The following is a 13,364-nucleotide window of genomic DNA, read 5'->3' as shown; positions in this document are numbered from 1 at the left end:
TGACACTACCAAAATTTAAGCTTCGTTGGCTACATGACCAGGCGCGGAAGGACCTCGCAAAGGCACGTCTGCTGGTAGAGTGTCGAAAACCTCTCCCTGAAAGCTCATCAATGTGGCTGAAGTAAAAGAAAGAAGAGTGGGCCAAAATTCCTCCACGCCAATATGAAAGACTCAGAAGATTGCTGTTCTTGCTCCCAAGGGTGGCACAACCAGTTATTACATTTAGGGCTCAATTGCTTTTTCACACAGGGCCAGGTAGGTTTGGATAACTTTGTTCCCTTACTAAAAGAAATCATTATTTAAAACTGTATTTTGTATTTACTTTATTTTTGCAGGAAAGAGGGAAATACATATTGGTAAGGTTCTCTTAGGGAGCCTCTGATGGCGCTAGACCAGCTGTTTCTAGTTCTTGTTTCAAGAAACATTTTTTAAGAAACATTTTTGCTGAGAAAAAACAGTCCATTTTAAGTCTAAGAAGAAAGAAAACAGCATTACTTTCCAAAATACCAGTATATTTTCCTTAATTATTACGCAGCACAGCTGTGTTAGCTCACCTTCAAGCAATTCATAATGTCAGGTGGTTTAAAGTTCACATACACATAGAACAGAACACATACATGCCTACAAGCAATGTGAAGGAGAGGGGTTCATACTGTGAATTACTTTACTGCTCAGCAAACATAACAAAACTCGTAAACTTCAATATGCACACACACTCATGAAGTCTAAACACTGTAAATTAACCTTTAAAAGGCCAATTCTAGCCCCATAGCTATTAGACCTTTAAACACTGCTACCCAAGCAATACACACACGCACACCCACCCGCGCACACACTCACACGCACACAAACATGAATAAACATAAACACAGAAAAGCCATGATTGCGAGTGAAATTCTATTTATGTAACACACACACACATGCACAACCACACTATGTTGTGTAATGGAAATATTCTTTCTGCAAAATTGGGTAATTAACTGTAAAATGAACTGATGTGGATAAAGAAGGTTACTGACTACTTCACTCTGAAACTTACCTTCAATATGGCACACTCCTGCTCCGGGCCATCTCTAAGTGAATGTGTGTGCATGTGTGCATTATTGTATTTATAATGAAATTCAGTGTTGGGGAGTAACGGAATACATGTACCGCCGTTACGTATTTAAAATACAAAATATGAGTAACTGTATTCCGTTACAGTTACCGTTTAAAAAGGTGGTATTCAGAATACAGTTACTTTGTTGAAATAAATGGATTACACTGCGGTACTTTCCTGTTTCATTTTGTCGCGGGTCAGGACTGTTTGGGTTTTGTTTGACAGCTACGTTCTGTTGTTCCAGGCGGCAGCGCTACGGTTTCCATGGTTACAGGGCGACCCTCTCTCTCTCTCTGCGACTGTGTGTTTCCTAGGTGAGAGAGCGCCTTTTCGTTGTTGTTGTTGTTGTTGTGCTAAGCTAACAGGCAGAATGCTACAAGCATAGCTCTAAAGAATGTAGCATCATGGGCAGTGTAGTCCGTGTTGCAGAGAGAATGGACTGCCATACACGTTATGGGTCTGTGAGCGCGAGGAGGGAGAGAGAAAAAGGGGAGTGGAAAGGTAGGAGTTGTCATCGAGGAAAAACGGGAGCTGGAAGCAGGTAAATATAATAATAACCACTTCAGCCAAGCTATCAAGACTCGACTGTACGTTCGTGTTTTCCTCCGAAAACAATAAGTTCCGTTGGAGCAGTCTTTCAACGCCTCTCTCTGTCTCTCGCAAGAAAAGTTGACCCACACAACAAAGTAAAGCTAGTTTTCGGCTACGAGCCGACAGGGACCCCGCCGTATTAGTCAGAGGTCCCTATACTACAGTTCGGAGTCGCGGACCTTCAGTAATAGTAATAAATCACACGGCAATAGTACATTCACGTTGTTGTAAAAAGCATGATAATATATTAAGTAATCCAAAGTATTCAGAATACGTTACTGTCATTGAGTAACGTAACGGAATACGTTACAGAATACATTTTGGGGCATGTATTCTGTATTCTGTAATGGAATACATTTTAAAAGTAACCTTCCCAACACTGATGAAATTAAAAAACACTGTGGTAGGAGTAAGAAAAAGGTAAAAAAAAAAAAAAAAGGAAGCCTAGAGTAATTTGGGAATAGTTTTAACCTGTACTCATTTATATACTGTAATGCCAAGTATTCACAAGTCTGCCTTTACACACATATGAACATGAGTGAAATCCCATTCTTAATGCATTTGGTTCAGTATGATGCTGGCCCACCCTTTGTAGCTCTAACAGCTTCAACTCGACCATTCTTCCAGAAGTGCATTTGTGGGGTTGAACACTGATGTTGGACGAGAAGGTTTGGCTCACAAATTCCACTGTAACTCATCCCAAAGGTGTTCTGTTGGGCTGAGGTCAGGACTCTGTGCAGGCCAGTCAAGTTTTTCCACAGCAAACTCGCACATCCATGTCTTTATGGACCTTACTTTGCGCACTTGTGCACAGTTCTGTTTCAACAGAAAGGGACCATCCTCAAACTGTTCCCACAAAGTCAGAAGCATGAAATTGTCCAAAATGTCTTGCTATGATCAAGCATTAAGAGTTCTTTTCACTGGTACTAAGGGGCTGAGCCCAGCTCCTGAAAAACAACCCCACACAATAATCTCCCCTCCTTTACACATGACACAGTGCAGTCTGAAAAGTACCGTTCTCCTGGCAACTGCCAAACCCAGACTCGTCCACCGGATTGCAAGCCACAGAAGTGTTATTCGTCAAAAAAAAAAAGAAAAAAAAAAAAAAAGAAAACCTCTCCCTGAGCAAGATCAGCTACAACCAGGTACCAGCGCCACCAACACAACACAGCACGCAGATTCTAGCAAAGAGGATGAGTTCTTCTCCTTTGAAGAAAATGAGGACATATATGCCACTGCTGAAGGTGAGGTAGCCGAGTACCTCAAATCAGGAGCAACAGGGTTAGACTCTCTGAATCATTGATAAAGAAACTCTCTCTTAAACTTAATGCAGCTACTCCTTCAAGTGCCCCAGTTGAAAGGCTTGTCAGCCTGGGAAACCTGATTCTCACTCCAAAGAGGAACAAGTTGTCTGATCAGAAGTTTGAGAAGCTTCTCCTCTTGAGGTACAATCGTTGGTTTGATGGAACCAAAGTTGAGTAGTGCTCATATGATGATGATGTGTTGCCTTCAGTGGTGCTCTACAAGGTAAAGCAGGGTTATTTCCAAGTGAAACTTGGGCTTCTGAAGCACTTAAAATACCATTATATTTTATTTATCTACATGGCCTGTATGGAGGCAATATTATTTTGGTTTGACTGTTTATGAAGCTGAAAATACTTATTATTTATTTTATTTCTGTTTGTGGGGCTGAACATACTTGTAATTAATTTTATTTCTCTTCTCTTTCTCTGAAAATACTTTTATTACTGAACATGAGGTCTCCAGTTGGTGCAATTCAGCAGTTAAGTTTACAAAGAATTGACAAACCTCACCGTGTTTATGTTAAATCATTTTTTGCACTACATGTTTTTGCACTTTGATACCTACTTTGATACCTACAGGTCCTAAATTGTCTGAGGTACAGTTTAATGTTGGCACTGCTAAAAGCATACTTTCTGTCCATTTAAATGGCAAAAATAAATATCTTTCAAAAGTTTCAACACACTGTATGTTGTGTTTTGTGATCCACTGCTTTGAACAGCAATCAGTCAATCAATCAATCAATTTATAAGCACATTTATAAACTACACAAGTTGACCAAATTGCTGTACAGAGTAAAAAGTAAAACAAACACAAACAAAGAGAACAAAACAAAACTCAGTCACAATTAAAAGCTAGGGAGTGATCCAGTAATGCTGCACTAATGAATTAGACTAACTATTCACTTTAGCTAAAGTTATTAAGTTAGCTAAAGAGTTGGGATGCTGTGTAAGACATAAATAAAGCTAAAATACAAAGGTTTGGACACCGTTTTGCATGTTTCCCTACTGTAGGGGTCTCTGCAAGCATACAGAGGGGGTGCTCTGAGAGGGTCCAAGATGACAACTTTGGAATTCTACTAGAAACAGTCGATCATATTTGTTGTCAAAGCTGAATTCAGGGCAAACTACGCTAAATTAGCGTTTTTAGCTAGGAGCTACAATAAGCATAAAAGTTACCGTACGGCTATCATTTGTTAACATGACGCTTGTTCTTATACATGTAGTACATTTATTACCAACCTGAGAGTTCATCTGCTGGTCATTCGACATGACGAATGACTTCTGAAGTCTTAATTCAGCTCAAGACGCTGTAGATTCCCGTCGGTAACACTTTCGGTCCACTAGTAAAACGTAGTTCTATTAATCTGCGCTTGAACCGGAACCGGATGTAAGTTCCAAAAAACTGAATTTTGGAACTGAAATTGAATTGTAGAACTGAAACTGAATGGTGAGAAGTGAAACTGAAATTATTCGAGAGCTGAATTTTTAAAGGATAAAATGCAGTTTCAAAGCAAATCAATTCATTTTCAAAATATAAAACTCAATTTCAATTTAGTGATGATCATTTTCAAACCATAAATTCAATTTCAAATTAGACTAATTCAAATTTGGTTTTCAAAAGCATTTATTCAAGTTACAATTCAGATTCAGTCTGAGCAATTCAAATTCAAATTTAACTTATTCAAATTCAGTTTCTGATGGCACAGATTTCTGCCCATAGAGGTCCCCTGGGAGTTTCGAATCTGGGGACCCAGAGCCAAGTTCCTACAAGGATTGTTCCCATGGATTGGGGTCGGGAAAGTTGGAACTCATGTAGAAATCAACAGATATGCACTACTGAGACATAAATTGGACCCAGACCCTTGGGACAGCCTTAGCAGAGGAGCAAAGGGCCATAAGGACAATGGTATTGCAAAACAGACTGACTTTGGACTTGATAACTGCATCGCACGGAGTATGCAAATTGATAGGAGAAACATGTTGTATGTTCATACCAGATAGATATACAAGTGAAGAAGACATTTATGAAGCACTGCAGAATTTAACCACATTGCAGAAATACATGATGAATCGCACACCAGGAGGAGATACACCACAAAGCTGGATAGCTTGGTTAATGTCTGGTCCTTGGTGGCATCTTCTTTTGAAAATATTAACTCCTGTTTTTGGACTGTTGACATTGATTTGTTTATGTATATGATGCATTTTACCTTGTATAAGATCAATGCTAACTAAAATGATTTCTAATACATTTGTTAATTATGTACTTTTGCAACAATTTGAAATTAATGAAATTAATGACATGACAGAAGCCTGTGTATAAATGACGCCTGCGCTGAAAATGTCAAGCAAGTGGTGCATGGCTGAGAACATACTACACGGGAATAATTTGGAGCATAAAAATAACAAAACAGGAGGGAAATGTTAAAGTGAATTGTTAAATGTCATTTTTATGCTTACCATCTCTACATTGTTTCAAACTCTGTGATCAAAGGCATTCCTTTGGCCCCCTCCCTAGCGCGTCGAGGTTGCGGGGGAGGCTGTAGTGTTTTATCACAAGCACATCCCTTGTGAAGGTTTGTTTGATGTTTGGTAAGCTTCCTGCCCTTTTATGACTTCACTGTGTTGTGTATGGTGAACCAATACAGGAATTGAACCATATTTTGGGTGTGGGGGAGATTACCCCTTTATGACTAAGGATGTTGTGATCAGGAAGTCACGCACACAGAGAGAGACACCCCCACACACACCACCACATACACACACATTCTTGCACACATGCTTACACGTGCGCACACACACAGTGCCTTGTCTTTGTAACCAAGGGGGGTTTTACAAGGGGAGGTGCTTGAGTAAACTATTGTAAACTATTGTTTATTGTAACAATTTTTTCAATAAAAGGCAGCGAGCGGAGGCCAGAGTCGGAGCCATTTTGTGGTAGGATTTGAAGTGCGTTCCTAAGATACCGACGAGGCCTCCCTTGCACAAGTAAAATACTGTAGATCGACCGCTGTTGCCCTGCTTTTTTTCCTTCATGGGAATAAGTCTCTGAGTCAGCGAGGTCTGAGTTTAGACCCGACACAGAAGTTGCGGGTAGATCAGTGAACAAAGGCAAGTTATGGCAATGTAGAGTAACAACATCTGGATGTTTACTGTGAGCAGAGAAAGACAATAATTACTAATTCATTATTAATTACTCACAGGTGCCAGTCTGTGGAAGTGAGGGGACTCCGCCCAGGTGTGGAGACCCCAACAACACAGAAAGCCTCAGAACTCACCCAGACAAAAGGACCATGGAGCTGTTCAGGCCCTGCAAAACAAACAAGCCTTAAACAAGACAAAAGAGGAGGAAGAAATTAAAATGTTCTGTTCTAAATCTGCTGTGTTCTGCAAATTAGTTTGAGAATTGTAGGAAAAGACATGATTTCATAATTTCTTTTTTTTTATTACTATGCCAACCCTTTTGCAATTTTGTAAATACTGGCTATTTTGAGAGGTCTCATTTTATTCTTACTTCATTTTTCAAATTTATTTGAGAATTAGTCTATCCAATTAAGATAAAAAAAATGTTGGCTGTAAAGATCTAGATAGATATTTTATTTTTTTAATTCTATTTTGCAGTTTTATTTTTAAAGTCTTGGTGAGTGACTTATTTTTTTTTAAATAATTTGGCCTACCCTTTTTAGTTTTCTTATTATTGGCAATAGTGAGAAGTGTTATTTTTGGGTTAGAATATATCTGCTATAGGCAATCCATTAAGGTAAATGACATGTTGTTACTTGTTTTAATCTGATGAGTAGCATTTCATTATTATTATTTTTTGTTTTATTTTTCAGTTTTGCCCATGAGTGATTGACATATTAAGGTGGTCAAGGGGGTTAGCATGCCTCAGTGACCCTAAGAGCTAGACTAGCAGAAGCTTAGCCTTCAGATGAGACATCCTGTCACGATGGCCTGTGGCCAGCATGGAAGGGAAAGACTCAAACGCAGATGCAGTAAGCTCAGAATTAACACAAGTGATTTATTTGGTGAAACAGCGACAGCATGGTTCAAGTACAGTGAAACGAATTTGCAGTTAGTGCGATAACTACTATTTACAACCTGTGTTGGTCAAGTTACTTGAAAAAAGTAATCAGTAACTAATTACTGATTACTTCCCCCAAAAAGTAATCCAGTTACTTTACTGATTACTTATTTTAAAAAGTAATTAATTACTTAGTTACTTAGTTACTTTTTAAAAACACGATTTACAACCTGAATAGGTAATAAAGCGATAGATCTTTCAGCCCAATTCTGCTTTTTCTGCATAATCCATCATACAAAATGTGATGGAAAAGTCCCTTTTTAAAACTTGTTTTATTAGTTTTAATCTTTTAACTTTATGCATCAAGCAAAAATTTTATTATATGCAACATTCTCTGACTGGAAGAAATTTATTTAATATTTAAACCTATTTTCTGCACATTCCAGCACATTAAATAATTTTTTGTGTGTGTTTACACTCAGTCTTTCAAATAGATGCAAGTAAAACACAGCAGAAAATAAATCAAGTCAAAGAGTAGCGGTCCTTTTGCTCTATTTTCACCTGTAAAGCAGGAGCGGGGTAGGCGGAGGTTTATCCTGGTGCAGGTGTGCCGCAGCAGTCAGTTGAAGAATCCGCGAGTTTCTCTGTGAGTTTCCCATTACGTGGTAGCGCACTCGGTGCTTGCTTGGACGTTTAGGGGGGATTTTTTTGCAGTAAAAATAAGTTTTCTTCCCACGCACAATGCTAATGGACGCTAATGTTTTTGTCACTTTTTATGGAATCAAACTCAAAATAAGGTCAGTACTTCCACACTTTAAACGCTGCACGCTCATACTCTCTCCCGCACTCGATATATGATCCATTGTTGCTCTGCACACAGCTGTTGTCACGAACGTCGCACTTGCTTACGTCACTGTCATGAGACATTCTTGCAAAAAAAATCACGGTTTTAGTAACGCAGTAACGCAGCGTTCCTACGGCAAAGTAACTGTAATCTAATTACCGTTTTTGCAATAGTGATCCCTTACTTTACTCGTTACTTGAAAAAAGTAATTGGATTACAGGTAACGCGTTACTGCCCATCTCTGTTTACAACTCTATACAACACAGGGGAATGGTACAGGGCGACGAAGGGTCTCAGGAAAGGGGTCACTGGGGAAAACTTGGGAGCTGGTGGTTTCCCAGGGCAGGATGACACAGAGCCTCTAGAGCACAGGGAAAGTGGGGTTAGTTATTGAGCATGAGCTGTTTGACAGAGGAAAATGGCAAACTTATAACTGGGGAGCAGAGAGAAACTATATTCTGAAAACAATATCCTGAATCTTTCCTTGAGTGTATTAGGGTACCTGGGTCATTGACCCAGTGTTTTCAGTTTGGTACCTTTATGTGTTCTCATTTTTGATTTATGTTGGGTAGATAGCTTGTACTGGGAGGACTGTAAGGTGCTAGTTCAGGTTTGCAGCTACCACTCCCCGGAGTGTCGGCCAGAACACTGCTCAAGGCCCGGATGAATATTCAGAAGGGAGACAATGAAGACACCGAGGATAGTGCAGACTCTTGTATTGACTTCACACAGTTGAAGGTAACAGGGATTGTCAGAGGAGCAGGTATTGCATACAGGTTTAGGTGCGTGGGCATGGGTGTGTGTGTGTGTGTGTGGTCTGTTGCTCATTAACGCACACTTCTCACGGAATAACCAATTCTCTGCCGGTAATCTGGAGCAGAAAAGCTCAGGTGCTTTGTCCACGTTTCTCCCTGGACATAGTCTCTCTCATACAAAGTGGCGGGGTAACCTCTACTGGCCACTCTAAAAACTACAGGTGAACTAACAACTGAACAGAATAAAACCATAACTACGGGGCCTTTTGTACAGCCGCCCCCAAATGTATGAAGTACATTTGCTCACAACAAAAGGCAATTTTACAAACAAAGTCACGGTGATTGTCCTGTCTTCGTCCGGGAGGGCAGGCAGTACCACCAGCCTCGCCACAGGTCAGGTGAAGGTCTGGTCCTTCACCTTGATGTCAGCAGACCTGATGTGCCCGTCGGGACTGGGGTGGACTTTGGAGATGCGGCCCACGAGCCAGGAAGCGCAAGGCAGCTGAGGATCTACGATCATCACCACCAAACCTTGTGTGATATCTGCAGGGGATGACCGCCATTTCTGCCGAAGCTGCAGGCTTGGAAGGTACAGCCGGACGAATATATATATATATATATATAAACACCCAGCACGCCCCTGCGGGCGGTTTATCCTTCAAGCTCGGGTCCTCTACCAGAGGCCTGGGAGCTTGAGGGCCCTGCGCAGTATCTTAGCTGTTCCCAGGACTGCGCTCTTCTGGACAGAGATCTCCGATGTTATTCCCGGGATCTGCTGGAGCCACTCGCCTAGCTTGGGAGTCACCGCACCTAGTGCTCCGATTACCACGGGGACCACCGTTACCTTCACCCTCCACATCCTCTCGAGCTCTTCTCTGAGCCCTTGGTATTTCTCCAGCTTCTCGTGTTCCTTCTTCCTGATATTGCTGTCATTCGGAACCGCTACATCGATCACTACGGCCGTCTTCTTCTGTTTGTCTACCACCACTATGTCCGGTTGGTTAGCCACCACCATTTTGTCCGTCTGTATCTGGAAGTCCCACAGGATCTTAGCTCGGTCATTCTCCACCACCCTTGGGGGCATCTCCCATTTTGACCTCGGGACTTCTAGGTTATACTCGGCACAGATGTTCCTGTACACTATGCCGGCCACTTGGTTATGGCGTTCCATGTATGCCTTGCCTGCTAGCATCTTGCACCCTGCTGTTATGTGCTGGATTGTCTCTGGGGCATCTTTACACAGCCTGCACCTGGGGTCTTGCCTGGTGTGATAGACCCCAGCCTCTATGGATCTTGTACTCAGAGCTTGTTCTTGTGCTGCCATGATTAGTGCCTCTGTGCTGTCTTTCAGTCCAGCTTTGTCCAGCCACTGGTAGGATTTCTGGATATCAGCCACCACCTCTATCTGCCGGTGGTACATACCGTGCAGGGGCCTGTCCTTCCATGATGGTTCCTCGTCTCCCTCCTCTTTCTTGGGTTTCTGCTGCCTGAGGTATTCACTGAGCACTCGGTCAGTTGGGGCCATCTTCCCAATGTATTCTTGGATGTTCCTTGTCTCATCCTGGACTGTGGTGCTGACACTCACCAGTCCCCGGCCCCCTTCCTTCCGCTTAGCGTACAGCCTCAGGGTGCTGGACTTGGGGTGAAACCCTCCATGCATGGTAAGGAGCTTTCTTGTCTTTATGTCAGTGGCTTCTATCTCCTCCTTTGGCCAGCCTATTACCCCAGCAGGGTACCTGATCACGGGCAGGGCGTATGTGTTGATGGCCCGGATCTTGTTCTTACCATTCAGCTGACTCCTCAGGACTTGCCTGACCCTCTGCAGGTACTTGGTGGTTGCAGAGGGTATATATATATATATATATACATATATATATATATATATATATATATATATACATACATACATACATATATATATATATATATATATATATACATACATACATACATACATATATATATATATATATATATATATATATATATATACATACATATATATATATATATATATATATATACATACATACATACATATATATATATATATATATATATATATATATACATACATACATACATACATACATACATACATACATACATATATATATACATACATACATACATACATACATACATACATACATACATACATACATATATATATATATATATATATACATATATATATATATATATATATATATATATATATATATATATATATAATGTCCTTCCTCTACACCCCCCCAATTTTTTTGCACATGTCGAGGAGCGTGTCAGGCTACATTTCACTGTGTGTTATACTTGTATAACTATGCATGTGACAAATAAAGAACCTTGAACCTTGAACCTTAATGAGTTTTTTGGGTTCATTGAGAACATGGTTGTTGTTCAATAATAAAATTATTCCTCAAAAATACAACTTGCCTAATAATTCTGCACTCCCTGTAAAGGATGGGAGCTGGTAAAGGCGAGATCTTCAGAGCAGCGAAGACGTCCACCTACACGGATGACCTCATTCTCGTGGTCGAACTCAGGGGATAGTGCAAGGAGACGACTGCTGCGACTGATAGATTTCCCCTGCTTAAGGAGTCGATACTCCTCAGGGAATCTCTCCTGTTGAGCTTCTCTCAGGATGTGCATCTCTGCTTGAACATAGTCATAAGCCGATGAAGTTCCACCGCCTTTGGCCGCCCCATGCAACTGCGTAATAGCAGCTTCCAGCAGCTGTGTCCAGGTGTCATATTTGCTGAAGTTCGAGGTGGCGGGGTCAAAGGTGGTAGAAAATCCACAAAAGGACTCTTTATGGAGCTCAGATGGGCCTGGAGGCTCAGCCAGGGTGCCGCTTGGCTCTGGAGGCCACTGTTCTGGACCTAGGAGCAGGAAAGGAGGCCCTTGACTCCATCTATTCGGTCTGGTCATCTCGGGAAGGGACTTCCCACGGGTTATATCATCTGCGGGGTTCTGGGCTGAATCCACGTAGCGCCAGGTGTGCGAGTAAGTTACTTCCTGGATCTCAGCCACGCGGGTGCCGACAAAGACCTTGAAGTGGCATGACTGGGACCTCAACCAGGTGAGTACAGTTGTGGAGTCAGACCACAGCACTATTCTCTTTATGTCCAGAGTGAGCTCATTTCTAAGGAGACGGGAGAGATGAGCTCCGGAGAGGGCACCACACAGCTCGAGTCTAGGCTTGGAGAGAATGCGTTTAGGGGCAACATGGGAGCGAGCCATCAGGAAGGCCAGATGTGAGCTGCCATCACCTCTCACTGTTCTCATGTAGGCCACTGCGCCATAAGCCTGCTCTGATGCATCAAAGAATATGTGAATCTCTCTCTCACTAACTGACTCCGTGATGTGCTTTGGGAGATATGGGCGAGGAAGCAGGACTTGTGCAAGGAACGGCAATTCCTCTTCCCAGGTTTTCCACTGCTGGAGTAGTTCTGGCGGAAGCTGTGGGTCATCCCATCCCCTCTGTTGATCCCAAAGGCGCCTCACCAGCATCTTGGCTCGGGTGGTGTACGGTAGGATAAAGCCAAGTGGGTCGTATTGGCTTGCGAGAACCTTATAAATATTCCGCATAGTGGGGGCGCCATAACTGATTTTGCGGTGTCTGTAACCCAAGGTGTGCGTGGGGAAGTGCCAGCTAAGGCCCAGAGTTGGCTCAGAGGTGTCTGATTTGTCTTGAGTGAGCCAAAGTTCTGCACTTGTGGATCTGAGGTCTTCAGGTAGATGGCCAATGGTGCTGGGTTCATTACTGGCCCACTGACGAAGGACAAATCCAGCAGAAGACAGGAGGGTTCTTAGCCTGTCCACTAGGTCCCGGGCTTCTTCAGGGGTCGGCACACTCTGGAGAAGGTTATCAACATAGAAGCACTGTCCCACAGAGTGACGTAGTGGATCAACTCCTTCCGTGTGGTCCCTGGCGTGGCGCTGCAGAGCGAAGGTTGCACAGCATGGGCTACAGGTTGTACCGAAGGGGAGGACCTGCCATTCATAAACAGCCACCGGTTCCTCGGGGTGCAGATCCCGCCACACAAACCGCAGGAGGGAACGATCCTCGGGAAGAAGGCAAATCTGGTGGAACATACCTTTAATGTCACCACTAATGGCTACGGCATGCTCTCGAAAGCGAAGGAGGACACCAAGGAGCGATGCGCTCAGGGTAGGCCCAGGTAGAGGATGTTCGTTGAGGGCTTGGCCTTGGAACTGGAACGAACAGTTAAACACAAGGCGATCTTTGCCGTTGTGGCTAACAAGGTGGTGAGGGATGTACCATGACTCATCTGCTTGAGCAACCTCAGAGGGGGACACCTTAACCACCGAACCGGCCTGGACCAACTTCTCTATCTCCGCCCAGTAGATCTTAGCTCATTCTGGATCTTTCTGGAGCCTTCTCTACAGACTTCTCAAACTGGGAACGACAGCGTTAGGGCTAGCTTTAAGGTGTGGCATGTTCTCGCGGCGAAGGAGGGGGGTGGCATAGCGTGGGATGCCCTCGACATCTACATGAACTGTCTTCTGCTCTAGCAGGCTAACTGCATAGTTATCTTCTCTTGAACGGGTAACCACCTTGCCTTCTGGCACCGGGACAACATCTACCTGCCATAACTTTTCTACATGTTTGAGTAGCTCACTCACCTGGGGAGGAATGGCGGTCGTGAAGAGGCACTGTTGTGGCAGCGAAGAGGAACCTATAAGGCTGGAGGGACCCTGTAGTGTCCACCCTAACCTGGTG

This window comes from Astatotilapia calliptera, chromosome 17 (genome assembly GCF_964374335.1).
Source record: "Astatotilapia calliptera chromosome 17, fAstCal68.1, whole genome shotgun sequence".
In the NCBI taxonomy this organism is placed as follows: Eukaryota; Metazoa; Chordata; class Actinopteri; order Cichliformes; family Cichlidae; genus Astatotilapia; species Astatotilapia calliptera.
Note: the sequence above shows the minus strand (reverse complement) of the source record.